Source organism: Lineus longissimus, chromosome 17, assembly GCF_910592395.1.
Source record: "Lineus longissimus chromosome 17, tnLinLong1.2, whole genome shotgun sequence".
NCBI lineage: Eukaryota > Metazoa > Nemertea > Pilidiophora > Heteronemertea > Lineidae > Lineus > Lineus longissimus.
In genome coordinates, this window is record NC_088324.1 from 2411708 (window position 1) to 2427559 (window position 15852).

The following is a 15852-nucleotide window of genomic DNA, read 5'->3' on the forward strand; positions in this document are numbered from 1 at the left end:
CCCACGATTACAACTTGACTTTTTGAAAGTTGCAGGTCGCGCCTCGATTTTCTGATAAAAGCTCCAATTTCGGAGCGAAGAGGAAAGATTTTTTACAAAATCAGTGTGGCATACTAATGCTCTGTGTTCATAGATCGTGTAGAGTATGATTTATGTGCGAGAAAGTTTGATCTTGTGTCCTAAATGGGGTGTTTTTGTGAGGTCGTGTTTTGCGAAAATCTGCTTCGTATACGGTAGTGCATTTTCCACATGACATAAAAAGCGTTTCCATCCTTCGGGCCTTCGGCCCTTAAGAGGGTCTTCGGCCCCCCAAGCCCCAGGGGGCCTCCGGCCCCCCTAGGTACAACTTCCTGTGCATAGAGCTTGTCGAGACTGCAACGAGGCTATCAGTTCAAGCATAGAAGACTACTTTAAAAATTTAAACAACCAATTGAATAACCCTAATTTAAACTCAAAGAAATTCTGGAATTTAATCAAAGGTTAAACTCAAAGAAATTCTGGATTTTAATCAAAGGTTATCAAGGTAAACAACACTGTAATGGCATCCCAGACCTACTAGAAGGCGATACCGTATTAACAGACAATTTAGAGAAAAGTAATCTTCTTAATAAATTTCTGGCTAAACAATGCTCACTGGATGAACAAGATAGAACATTACCATACACTACCCACGATGGACCTGAACTTCAGTTCCGTGAATTTACTGTGTAAGAACAGCAATAGCATCATTCACATAGCCCACTCTGACCTCCCGGACCCATCCAAAGGTTAACTGATTGTGTGCATCCAATCCAATCAATAGGCGCGCATTTCCCGAGTGCTTTACACTGGGTTAGTAGACAGAACAAGGTAGTTAACCATGTCAATGTACGTTATTTCAGGCAATGCCTTGCGTTCATCGCTAAATCGGACTTTTTCATACACTAAGGATCAACTCCATTAATGTCTTTTAACTTATATTTGTATAATCGTTTGTTTTCAGGTCATAAATTTCTTTGATATTCGCTTTATCTGCTAAACATGACACGACCGGCAGGCACACGACCGCCATACTGTATCGATGGTGGCCCCCCAACATGACGGCCGGTGGAAACCTGTGACGTCATTGCAAAGGGTCTATTAAAAGCGAGTTTCGCTCGAGCAACATGCACAGTACCCTTTTCCCACGACAAAAATCATTATCAAAGCGATCTTAGAATAACCGTCATCAAGTTAAACGAGAGTTTCTGAGCGGAAGCCTATTGTCAATATGATATATCCTTGTTAGAGCAACTGATCTGCACCAGACTGTTGAACAGGAATTAAGTAGGCACATTTTAACGACCGGGACATGTACGCTAAACAGTAGGCTGAATCGGCTGCAGTATGGCAAAGTCCGCATTTAAGCTTACGTTATCGTAGGCTCTCTATTGAATTGCCTGTCCCCGCTGCAAGTTTGTTTCATTTCGTAATGATACACAAAAACACTTCAACAAAATGTTTGACAATATAAAACCGATGTAGATTGAAGAATCAAAACATTAGGAACGTGTTTAATGTATAATACCGCCAAATTACTCACTGTTGTTGCGGACTCTTGATAGTTGAAGTTGCTGTCAGTGATATTGAAGTCTTTGACAATTGAACTACTTTTGTGATCTGTCGTATACGCCGTGCTGTTTTGAACACTGGACATTGAGATTGGTCAGTGTTGTTGGTGATCTCTCGCATGAAAAACTGCTTTTATGATATGTTGAATATTTTCCGTGGCACGCTTTTGTGATCTCTGAGAATGCTTCCGCAATAAGTTTGATATTACTCACCTCTGCTGTAAATTGCGAAATCTGATGGCAGTGCTGTTTGTGATCGTTGACAATCGGACCGCTCCGAGCCTTCATGTTGGTATAAAGTGTCTATGCAGGCATTTCTGGTTGATGGGATATACAGGACGGTGTATACAGTCACGATATGCAGACAAATTCGGTTAAAATGAACTGAAGGGTAACAAGTTATTTTATAACATGTATAAGGAATACAAGCATTGGACCAAAAAGTTGAGTTGGTGTTGATGTGTTGGCTGAGGAGCGGTTAATACTCCCAATTGCTTAAGTTCCTAGAAGTATTGGCTGTCGTCAATATGTTAAAACGTTCTCGCCAAATGATTGCGAAGATTCAACCCCTTCGTTAAAGGGTTAAATGACCACATTCAAGCAACAAACCATCCAAACGCTGCTTTAGAAAGTGTAGCACAATGCATTGCGCTGACAGAGAAATAAATGTACTAATCAAAATATCCGGAAAAAATATAATTTTTTTTTTTTTTTTTTTGTTAAGCGCCTTGAAGTGTTTTACATCAGGCGCAATATAAATTGTTTTAATAATAATAATAAAAGGAGGATCACAAAGTAAGCTGGCGCTTAGAAGCCACGGGAAATATTGGGCTGCTTGCGAGGTGGTTTGCGTGTTTAAAATTTTGCGAGGCTTTTGTAAATACCACGCAAAGTTTGCGATTACGTTGCGATAATTTTGCATGGTCGCTTAAATTTGCGTGGTTTATCCGATGCGTGGCTTTTCCAGAGTCCTATGCTCTCTCGTGGAGTTTACTGCCATCAGTCCTTGCATTTCGACGTCTTATTATTCTGGTAATATATTTTGCATAGTTTGTTTGATTTCAAGAAGGTTACATAAGTGCAGTTTCTATTGTAGGTGATATTACAGAACCTAACACATTCCTTGAAATTTGTGGCTCCAAATTGAAGGTCAAGAACAGAATAACCAAGGTCACGTAGTGGACGTCGAATCAATTTCAGACACCGAATGTCGGATTTTCTAATCAAATGAGTAACGGCGAAGTGGTCTGCTGGCTCTAGAAAGTGAATATTGGTTGGATATGATAATGAACCTATTCTGAAGGGAAAAAATCATGTTGTCATGTACAGCTGCAATCTTTGTTCTGAATGAAGCAATCATTGCTTCAAAAAAACAATTTAATGAACGACGATTATTCTATTTTCTATAATGTAAACAGTCATTCCTTACAAGCGTTTGTTATCTTTGTGTATTTTGCAGATTCGTGCAAATGTGACCCGTTCTAGCAGAACCAGTCGCATGTCGCACATAAGATGAGCATAGACGACACCAGGAAATCATAGAAGAAACTGATGTCGTAAGATTTCACAAAAGGCAGACAACAGTGAAATGAACAAACAGTCCGTCTCAACCTGCCAAGCTCAGAGCGACATGCGACTGGTTTTACTGGAACGGGTGACAAATGCTCTAGACTCGCCGATCTAAGACCGGTTCATTTACTTGAGGTATGACCATCCCCAGTATGATATGGATCGAGCTGGTCAAGATCATACTGATTGGCTAAAACGCTTCGGTGTTCAGTGGTGGTAAGTTGATGGAATGTGGGTGGCATTCGAAATGAACAGATTACTTGTGACCTAACGACTTTTATTTCTATCAATGGTAATGGTGTGGTCGATCAATTTTCCTGACTATTATTAGCCTACGTATATTGATGACGGATCTTCAATAACAGAAATCGTATTGAAAATAAAAGTGACAACCTAATGAGCTTATTCTGACCTGATGGAAAGGCGAAATGCATAATCATTGGACCGATTGAACAATGTTGAGTGGCAACCAACGACAATGCGCAAAATATCTCAGGAGGCTTGGCTTGCATATCGAGAAACAATCTTAGATCGGTGAGTTTAGAGTATAAGTAACGAAACACATACCATCGCAGAACTTCTCGAAGTGCACATATTTAGCCTGATCTGTATCGCATGATTGACATGAATTCTTATCTGTAAGGGTATGGCGACTGACTCGGCTGATATGACATCTCCTTCCGAAAGATTCAGATGACTTGATCAATGATTGGTACAGATCACGTCCTTCTGTGTTTCTTTTTTTACAACAAAAGTCGAAAGAAAGGCATTGAAAGTTATATTTATTATAACGGCATGCTTTTAAGCAATGTCTCAGCGGTAAAGAATACAGACTTTTGTCGTCGTGGCCGTATATAAAAGCAACTGATATGCATCTAAATTTGATTTTACGTTTTGGACAATGAGCTATAATTAAGAGGCTGTAGATTAACCCATTGAGGAAGGCGTAAATTGTGTTGCAATTATTTTACAGTTAGGAAAGTATTCCTGGCGGATTCCAGTGCTTCTACAGTTCTCCTCTGTACTGCTTATTTCGGGATGAACTTTCATGAAGTCTTCAGGTTATTTTTTTATTCATGTATACAATTGAATGTGCTAACTTTCATTTACAAATATATATTATACCAAACCAATCCCTGGCCAGACCCCAAACAATCGCCAAAGAGATCCAATGAAGAGGGTTTTTTTTCAATTGACTTGTAATTTCCTAACCCGGAAATTTGTTCTGGTCCCAATATTTGATTTAGGAAAAGCCATAAATTTGCCCAGTAGTTTTCGCACAGCGGTCAGAAAGGACAATGACTTTTCGCTATGAAGCCGACTAAAGGTATGACGTAATTTTACTAGGTGACGGCGTTACGCAGGGATACATTTTTTTAAAATGTATTGCTTATCATCATGATATCAGAATACAAAAATATCAATTCATGCTAATGTGCCATGTTTTCTCTTAAGTTTACCAATGCTTTCCTCTTCTCTTAGCACTGTAAATGAATGTTGAATGTAGCATGTCAAAATAGTTAACATTAACATTCGCATGTTGAAGAATATGCGGTGGTGGACAATGTTATCTCCAAGTAACTTCCTGTAAAAAATAAAAAAAATAAAATCCAATATGAATATCAGAAAGAGAGCCAAGTCACTTGGAGAAAAGAGTCTGCTGCGGAACATGTAATAGCAATGAACACCTTGTGTGCAGTGACTAACGATTTTCATCGTGGCTGTCGTTCAGAAGAAGCTAACCCGACATCAAAATAAAATCATTCAACAGTTTCTTTCTGATCAGGGAGGGTATGCTCTGAGTGGCCTCTTTAGCTTTAGGTGTCGCTTTGCTCACTTTCTTCATTGAGTCCACCCCACACCCCAACAGCGACACTTAAGACTTATCAAAACTATGAAAATATAATTAAACAACTAGCTTCTATCCATGCTCAGCCCAATAAAGTGTGGTTAAATGACCCGTCCTATTATTCAGTATCATCGGATTAATAGCGTCAAGCACCGTTAACAAAGGAGGTCTTGTCACTTGCCGTGTCATATGCCAATAATTTTGGTGTGTGTGAATTCATCCAAAAAATTGTGAAAATGAGTTATATACAATAAGACAACCAAACGAGTGGTTGTCGTTTTCTGTTTATCACATACCACCACTACGATTTTTGAGGGATTTGTAGCTAGAATCATCGCAAATTTCATTCCCGAAAAACCAAGACCCAAAGTGCGCCTTGCGTCGCAATGACGTAAATGACGCGATGACGTTACCACAACAAAACAATCAAATAAAGTTGTTTTGCCGAGTCTGAAATGTCGCAATTTGTATCAGATTTGATTTATTTCGGCAGTTATAAAACGCGGATTTCCGCGTAAATCCTCGGAGAAATCACAAAACCGCCAGTAAATACGCGCATAATATTTAATGATAATTATACAAATAACAACATAAATCATAAATCAGAGGCAAGAACTACCAGTTATCTGCACATTTCATCGGTCAGATTTTAATCCTCTGGAGCGCCATTCATGCCATTCCGATAGACTCTTCCCTCTTTTTTTCTTGGTGTTGATAAACTTTGCATGTTATCTTCGACACCACCGTGGTTCCTTCCCGAACAGTATACGAGGCTGCTTTCAAGTGTGATTGATGCCCGGATTGATGTACGTTACGGTATATGCCTCCTTCAAATATAAGTCGATGACAAACTGAATTCTGGTCTACGAAATTTTTTTATAACAATCTCCTTGCAGCTCGAACCTAACCAACCATATGCGACTGCACATTGGAGTCTATTGTTAGCAATCACAAAAACTTACTTCGCGGCCCGTCTAGAGTATAAGTTTATTTCAAACTACAATGTGCTTGTGATTTACGGCGCATACAGCGCACCATATACAACGTACTCTCTAATATACAACAGTAGAGCATTTCACTGTTGTCGATATCGCATTAAACAGTGAACATTCTACTGTGTGTTTGCTTTTGCGCACATTCTCTGCGCAACGAAGAATACCATTGGATATTATATAAATATTGCATGTCAAGCCATAGAATAGTCAAAATTATTTGTCAGGTAAAAAATTATTTCACGAGGCTTTGCGAGTACTTTAAACCAAACCTTGAAGAAATCGGCCCAGCAGGTTTTGCACAGCGACCCAAACCACTGTCAAAGTGATTTTTAATCGGCGGATACGCAAATCATGTATGAAGCCAAGACGTGTACATTATGTACTGTAGACAGTGTGTGTTTACATTAGCAGACGATGTTTGTTTGAAGCGAGTCCAGGCCCAACTTGAATGCCTTATACTTTCTGTTTGTGGATGTAACAGTCCCACCCAATGCAACCTACCTACTTTGTGGGTGTAATTCAAGACCCTGACAGTATCACTGTGCAACTTCCTGGCTTAAAACGCCGTAAATATGCTGTTTTTTATCGCCGATTTCGTCGAAATCTTAATGGCCGCCATTTGCAATATCGCGTCATCGATGACGTCAGCCGTGGAATAATGCCGTGGAATAGTCAAAATTATCGCATGGCACGTGGTCGTGAATGACGCGACGTGATTGGCTCACATACTAATAAGGTATGATAATATGGAATATTGTTGAATGACCACGTGTTTTTAATTTGTACTATATACATAGTTTTTGACTGTAGCCGAATAGATAATCAATCAATAAATCAATTTGAATTTGAAATTTTGACTCATTTATTTCATTTTAGCAGTGAGGATGGGCGGCTACAGGCGGTATCATTTCCAACAACATGTCACATGCACAAAAGAGACTTTTTTCCCCTATGTGCCAGGAGTATGAGGGGTTGGGGCGGTTAGGTCCTCTCATTCCCAGCCGCCAGTCACAATCTGGTATATTTTGTCTCAAGTATGAATTTTGGCAATAATCATGGGTCGGGGTCCTATCATTCACAGCCACGAGTCACAATCTGGTAACTTTTTGTCCCACGTATGAAGTTTGGCAGTGATCATGGGTCGGGGTCCTATCATTCCAAGCCACGAGTCACAATCTGGTAACTTTTTGTCTCACGTATGAAGTTTGGCAGTGATCATGGGTCGGGGTCCCATCATTCCCAGTCACGAGTCACAATCTGGTAACTTTTTGTCTCACGTATGAAGTTTGGCAGTGATCATGGGTCGGGGTCCTATCATTCCCAGCCACGAGTCACAATCTGGTAACTTTTTGTCTCACATATAAAGTTTGGCAGTGATCAGGGGTCGAGGTCCTAGCATTCCCAGCCACGAGTCACAATCTGGTAACTTTTTGTCTCACGTATGAAGTTTGGCAGTGATCATGGGTCGGGGTCCTATCATTCCAAGCCACGAGTCACAATCTGGTAACTTTTGGCCTCACGTATGAAGTTTGGCAGTGATCATGGGTCGGGGTCCCATCATTCCCAGTCACGAGTCACAATCTGGTAACTTTTTGTCTCACGTATGAAGTTTGGCAGTGATCATGGGTCGGGGTCCTATCATTCCCAGCCACGAGTCACAATCTGGTAACTTTTTGTCTCACATGAAAAGTTTGGCAGTGGTCATGGGTCGGGGTCCTATCATTCCCAGCCACGAGTCACAATCTGGTAACTTTTTGTCTCACGTATGAAGTTTGGCAGTGATCATGCGTCGGGGTCCTATCATTCCCAGCCACGAGTCACAATCTGGTAACTTTTTGTCTCACATAAAAAGTTTGGCAGTGATCATGGGTCGGGGTCCCATCATACCCAGTCACGAGTCACAATCTGGTAACTTTTTGTCTCACGTATGAAGTTTGGCAGTGATCATGGGTCGGGGTCCTATCATTCCCAGCCACGAGTCACAATCTGGTAACTTTTTGTCTCACGTATGAAGTTTGGCAGTGATCATGGGTCGGGGTCCTATCATTCCCAGCCACGAGTCACAATCTGGTAACTTTTTGTCTCACTTATGAAGTTTGGCAGTGATCATGGGTCGGGGTCCCATCATTCCCAGCCACGAGTCACAATCTGGTAACTTTTTGTCTCACATATAAATTTTGGCAGTGGTCATGGGTCGGGGTCCCATCATTCCCAGCCGTAAGTCACAATCAGGTAACTTTTTGTCTCACATGTAAAGTTTGGCAGTGATCGGGGGTCGAGGTCCTAGCATTCCCAGCCACGAGTCACAATCTGGTAACTTTTTGTCTCACGTATGAAGTTTGGCAGTGATCATGGGTCGGGGTCCCATCATTCCCAGCCACGAGTCACAACTTGGTAACTTTTTGTCTCACTTATGAAGTTTGGCAGTGATCATGGGTCGGGGTCCCATCATTCACAGCCACGAGTCACAATCTGGTAACTTTTTGTCTCACATATAAAGTTTGGCAGTGGTCATGGGTCGGGGTCCTATCATTCCCAGCCACGAGTCACAATCTGGTAACTTTTTGTCTCACGTATGAAGTTTGGCAGTGATCATGGGTCGGGGTCCCATCATTCCCAGTCACGAGTCACAATCTGGTAACTTTTTGTCTCACGTATGAAGTTTGGCAGTGATCATAGGTCGGGGTCCTATCATTCCCAGCCACGAGTCACAATCTGGTAACTTTTTGTCTCACATAAAAAGTTTGGCAGTGGTCATGGGTCGGGGTCCTATCATTCCCAGCCACGAGTCACAATCTGGTAACTTTTTGTCTCACGTATGAAGTTTGGCAGTGATCATGGGTCGGGGTCCTATCATTCCCAGCCACGAGTCACAATCTGGTAACTTTTTGTCTCACATAAAAAATTTGGCAGTGATCATGGGTCGGGGTCCCATCATTCCCAGTCACGAGTCACAATCTGGTAACTTTTTGTCTCACGTATGAAGTTTGGCAGTGATCATGGGTCGGGGTCCTATCATTCCCAGCCACGAGTCACAATCTGGTAACTTTTTGTCTCACTTATGAAGTTTGGCAGTGATCATGGGTCGGGGTCCTATCATTCCAAGCCACGAGTCACAATCTGGTAACTTTTTGTCTGACGTATGAAGTTTGGCAGTGATCATGGGTCGGGGTCCCATCATTCCCAGTCACGAGTCACAATCTGGTAACTTTTTGTCTCACGTATGAAGTTTGGCAGTGATCATGGGTCGGGGTCCTATCATTCCCAGCCACGAGTCACAATCTAGTAACTTTTTGTCTCACATGAAAAGTTTGGCAGTGGTCATGGGTCGGGGTCCTATCATTCCCAGCCACGAGTCACAATCTGGTAACTTTTTGTCTCACGTATGAAGTTTGGCAGTGATCATGCGTCGGGGTCCTATCATTCCCAGCCACGCGTCACAATCTGGTAACTTTTTGTCTCACATAAAAAGTTTGGCAGTGATCATGTGTCAGGGTCCCATCATACCCAGTCACGAGTCACAATCTGGTAACTTTTTGTCTCACGTATGAAGTTTGGCAGTGATCATGGGTCGGGGTCCTATCATTCCCAGCCACGAGTCACAATCTGGTAACTTTTTGTCTCACGTATGAAGTTTGGCAGTGATCATGGGTCGGGGTCCTATCATTCCCAGCCACGAGTCACAATCTGGTAACTTTTTGTCTCACTTATGAAGTTTGGCAGTGATCATGGGTCGGGGTCCCCTCATTCCCAGCCACGAGTCACAATCTGGTAACTTTTTGTCTCACATATAAATTTTGGCAGTGGTCATGGGTCGGGGTCCCATCATTCCCAGCCGTAAGTCACAATCAGGTAACTTTTTGTCTCACATATAAAGTTTGGCAGTGATCAGGGGTCGAGGTCCTAGCATTCCCAGCCACGAGTCACAATCTGGTAACTTTTTGTCTCACGTATGAAGTTTGGCAGTGATCATGGGTCGGGGTCCTATCATTCCCAGCCACGAGTCACAACCTGGTAACTTTTTGTCTCACTTATGAAGTTTGGCAGTGATCATGGGTCGGGGTCCCATCATTCACAGCCACGAGTCACAATCTTGTAACTTTTTGTCTCACATATAAAGTTTGGCAGTGATCATGGGTCGGGGTCCCATCATTCCCAGTCACGAGTCACAATCTGGTAACTTTTTGTCTCACGTATGAAGTTTGGCAGTGATCATGGGTCGGGGTCCTATCATTCCCAGCCACGAGTCACAATCTGGTAACTTTTTGTCTCACATGAAAAGTTTGGCAGTGGTCATGGGTCGGGGTCCTATCATTCCCATCCACGAGTCACAATCTGGTAACTTTTTGTCTCACGTATGAAGTTTGGCAGTGATCATGCGTCGGGGTCCTATCATTCCCAGCCACGAGTCACAATCTGGTAACTTTTTGTCTCACATAAAAAGTTTGGCAGTGATCATGGGTCGGGGTCCCATCATACCCAGTCACGAGTCACAATCTGGTAACTTTTTGTCTCACGTATGAAGTTTGGCAGTGATCATGGGTCGGGGTCCTATCATTCCCAGCCACGAGTCACAATCTGGTAACTTTTTGTCTCACGTATGAAGTTTGGCAGTGATCATGGGTCGGGGTCCTATCATTCCCAGCCACGAGTCACAATCTGGTAACTTTTTGTCTCACTTATGAAGTTTGGCAGTGATCATGGGTCGGGGTCCCATCATTCCCAGCCACGAGTCACAATCTGGTAACTTTTTGTCTCACATATAAATTTTGGCAGTGGTCATGGGTCGGGGTCCCATCATTCCCAGCCGTAAGTCACAATCAGGTAACTTTTTGTCTCACATGTAAAGTTTGGCAGTGATCGGGGGTCGAGGTCCTAGCATTCCCAGCCACGAGTCACAATCTGGTAACTTTTTGTCTCACGTATGAAGTTTGGCAGTGATCATGGGTCGGGGTCCTATCATTCCAAGCCACGAGTCACAACTTGGTAACTTTTTGTCTCACTTATGAAGTTTGGCAGTGATCATGGGTCGGGGTCCCATCATTCACAGCCACGAGTCACAATCTGGTAACTTTTTGTCTCACATATAAAGTTTGGCAGTGGTCATGGGTCGGGGTCCTATCATTCCCAGCCACGAGTCACAATCTGGTAACTTTTTGTCTCACGTATGAAGTTTGGCAGTGATCATGGGTCGGGGTCCCATCATTCCCAGTCACGAGTCACAATCTCGTAACTTTTTGTCTCACGTATGAAGTTTGGCAGTGATCATAGGTCGGGGTCCTATCATTCCCAGCCACGAGTCACAATCTGGTAACTTTTTGTCTCACATAAAAAGTTTGGCAGTGGTCATGGGTCGGGGTCCTATCATTCCCAGCCACGAGTCACAATCTGGTAACTTTTTGTCTCACGTATGAAGTTTGGCAGTGATCATGGGTCGGGGACCTATCATTCCCAGCCACGAGTCACAATCTGGTAACTTTTTGTCTCACATAAAAAGTTTGGCAGTGATCATGGGTCGGGGTCCCATCATTCCCAGTCACGAGTCACAATCTGGTAACTTTTTGTCTCACGTATGAAGTTTGGCAGTGATCATGGGTCGGGGTCCTATCATTCCCAGCCACGAGTCACAATCTGGTAACTTTTTGTCTCACTTATGAAGTTTGGCAGTGATCATGGGTCGGGGTCCTATCATTCCAAGCCACGAGTCACAATCTGGTAACTTTTTGTCTTACGTATGAAGTTTGGCAGTGATCATGGGTCGGGGTCCCATCATTCCCAGTCACGAGTCACAATCTGGTAACTTTTTGTCTCACGTATGAAGTTTGGCAGTGATCATGGGTCGGGGTCCTATCATTCCCAGCCACGAGTCACAATCTAGTAACTTTTTGTCTCACATGAAAAGTTTGGCAGTGGTCATGGGTCGGGGTCCTATCATTCCCAGCCACGAGTCACAATCTGGTAACTTTTTGTCTCACGTATGAAGTTTGGCAGTGATCATGCGTCGGGGTCCTATCATTCCCAGCCACGAGTCACAATCTGGTAACTTTTTGTCTCACATAAAAAGTTTGGCAGTGATCATGTGTCGGGGTCCCATCATACCCAGTCACGAGTCACAATCTGGTAACTTTTTGTCTCACGTATGAAGTTTGGCAGTAATCATGGGTCGGGGTCCTATCATTCCCAGCCACGAGTCACAATCTGGTAACTTTTTGTCTCACGTATGAAGTTTGGCAGTGATCATGGGTCGGGGTCCCATCATTCCCAGCCACGAGTCACAATCTGGTAACTTTTTGTCTCACTTATGAATTTGGCAGTGATCATGGGTCGGGGTCCCATCATTCCCAGCCACGAGTCACAATCTGGTAACTTTTTGTCTCACATATAAATTTTGGCAGTGGTCATGGGTCGGGGTCCCATCATTCCCAGCCGTAAGTCACAATCAGGTAACTTTTTGTCTCACATATAAAGTTTGGCAGTGATCAGGGGTCGAGGTCCTAGCATTCCCAGCCACGAGTCACAATCTGGTAACTTTTTGTCTCACGTATGAAGTTTGGCAGTGATCATGGGTCGGGGTCCTATCATTCCCAGCCACGAGTCACAACCTGGTAACTTTTTGTCTCACTTATGAAGTTTGGCAGTGATCATGGGTCGGGGTCCCATCATTCACAGCCACGAGTCACAATCTGGTAACTTTTTGTCTCACATATAAAGTTTGGCAGTGGTCATGGGTCGGGGTCCTATCATTCCAAGCCACGAGTCGCAATCTGGTAACTTTTTGTCTCACGTATGAAGTTTGGCAGTGATCATGGGTCGGGGTCCCATCATTCCCAGTCACGAGTCACAATCTGGTAACTTTTTGTCTCACGTATGAAGTTTGGCAGTGATCATGGGTCGGGGTCCTATCATTCCCAGCCACGAGTCACAATCTGGTAACTTTTTGTCTCACATAAAAAGTTTGGCAGTGGTCATGGGTCGGGGTCCTATCATTCCCAGCCACGAGTCACAATCTGGTAACTTTTTGTCTCACTTATGAAGTTTGGCAGTGATCATGGGTCGGGGTCCTGTCATTCCCAGCCACGAGTCACAATCTGGTAACTTTTTGTCTCACATAAAAAGTTTGGCAGTGATCATGGGTCGGGGTCCCATCATTCCCAGTCACGAGTCACAATCTGGTAACTTTTTGTCTCACGTATGAAGTTTGGCAGTGATCATGGGTCGGGGTCCTATCATTCCCAGCCACGAGTCACAATCTGGTAACTTTTTGTCTCACGTATGAAGTTTGGCAGTGATCATGGGTCGGGGTCCTATCATTCCCAGCCACGAGTCACAATCTGGTAACTTTTTGTCTCACTTATGAAGTTTGGCAGTGATCATGGGTCGGGGTCCCATCATTCCCAGCCACGAGTCACAATCTGGTAACTTTTTGTCTCACATATAAAGTTTGGCAGTGGTCATGGGTCGGGGTCCCATCATTCCCAGCCGTAAGTCACAATCAGGTAACTTTTTGTCTCACATATAAAGTTTGACAGTGATCAGGGGTCGAGGTCCTATCATTCACAGCCACGAGTCACAATCTGGTAACTGTGAACTGTCTACTGTGTAAGCGGAAATGGAGACAGTGAAGAGTTCACTGTTTTGTGCGGAGCATGCTCTGCCATATAACGGGGATTCCCAAATACCTTGTCACCAGGAGTACTTCATGCGCACAACAATGCACACTACTAATATGAAAAACTCTCACCTGCGGTTCAGGCAGCCACCCTGTACGGCATGGCGAAAAGGCGGATAATCCGCGTCCGCGCTATAATCCGCGCTATTTTTAGAAATTCCATATAATGTATGTTATCATCATTATCATTGCAGATATATTTACATTTATAGGTTCTCATCATTTGCACACTATTTTTGAAAACATTCAGCTCTACCTTATTAGTTAAAATGAAAGAGTTCATTGGGGACTATTTCATCCGGCGAGCGAGCAAGTTCAACGTAACTGGCTGAGTGAGAAGGCTCCGATCGAAAACCCCGATCGAAAACATGGCAATGATGTCCGTGAAAATGCGTGAGTCAACTGGCTTCTGGTAAGTTTATAACTAGGCCTACTGGGGTATTAGGTAAAAATGTCATACACCCATGTCACTAGTCAGAAATTATATATAATTTAAGATTTTAACATGCCATCCAGCATCCTAAGCGAGTGGGCGTATGAACTGAGTCTGTGCTTGCATGCATTGCATGTGTTGTAGTGTACTGTACATATGTATACATGGTATAGTGACATTCACATTGTCATTGGCACATTGGCCTATCAGGCCTATCATGTGAGCCGTCGAAGTCCTAGCAAACCCTAGACGAGTATTCTACCTGCATGACCTGCGAGACCGCCCCTTCCTCAATCACCGGCGAACTACTTTAAAAGTTGTTATGTATCACGACTACACATTGGCAATTTCTAAAAATAGCGCGGAATATAGCGCGGACGTGGATTATCCGCCTTTTCGACATGCCGCACCCTGTAGCCAAGTTAGATTTTTCCGCGGATTTACGCGGAAATCCGCGTTTTATAACAGCCGGATTTATTTGTATCAATTTGTATCAAAACCTCGATATTGTTATGTTTTCCTGGTTCCATTTCATTCAATAGAGGCAAATCCTGGTTTATCGTAGAATATCACTTTATTATTCGAAATGACAATCTCCACCACATGAACAAGCTGAGCGCGTCGCTCCTTTTCGGAAGATCCCCGGATGAACAGGGTCTACACAACCCGTGCCCTAATTAAAGGAGTCTGGGCCTGCTCTAAATATTGTGCTATTTATACATCACATCCCCCTTATTTACTAAAAAATCTTTAACAAAGATTTTTGATTTTTAACTAAACAACCTACTTTACTTCTTAACCTGTCCTGTTTATGAAGTTACACTGAAGTCTAACTAAGATTACATGTACCTAGATTCAAAGTACCTGGATTCAAAAATAGCTTATAACATGTATCAAAGTTACATATCAATGCAACCAATTACATGTACTTCTGTTTTACAACAATATAGCTAGAAACTTACATAATTACTATACAATATTACTAATATTGTATTATTAGACAAGACATCACTTCTTACTGTGCTTGTTCCTTCCTGCTTTAAATGTGAACTTGGCCTAACTCACCTCTCTGGATAAAGTCAACTACCAGACAGATACCTGTATTTCACACAAGATATTGCTGCATCACATAACGTCACATTAACACTTTAAAATGACTGTCGAGTTAAATTCTATACGAAACTCAATTGATGCAACTGGAACTTAGAAAACAACTTGCTCATTTACTCAAAATGATCACCTTAACACCATGAGGCATCGAGCATTTGGGTACAACCACAAGATAAAAACATTACCACAAAATCATCAACAACACTCTACACTCACAATACCTACATTATCCTTATGAAAAATGGAAAACTCAATACACAAACACAATGTGCACACAAGACTGAGAGACAGTCGCCATTTCAAACCACATAGAATGTTTAGGACCAATATAAACATATACATGGTTCAGCAATGGAAGTACTATACTAGTTCTTCTTGAAATGGCTTCAATCCTACCTCTAGGAGCTGAAAACCTGGAATGTAAAATAGTAATACTATTATCCCTGTGCAATATGCACTTAATGTAGCAAAACACTGTTCTGAACACAGACAGTAGTATATTTTGTCACACAGAGAAAGGATGTTTACCAGAATTGCGTCTATTCCATCCCGCTTGGGAAGGAAAGTTGTACTACAATCAAAATAGTCTGTAAAAGACATACCGTACAATACAAACAACAACGTCATACGACTGAAAA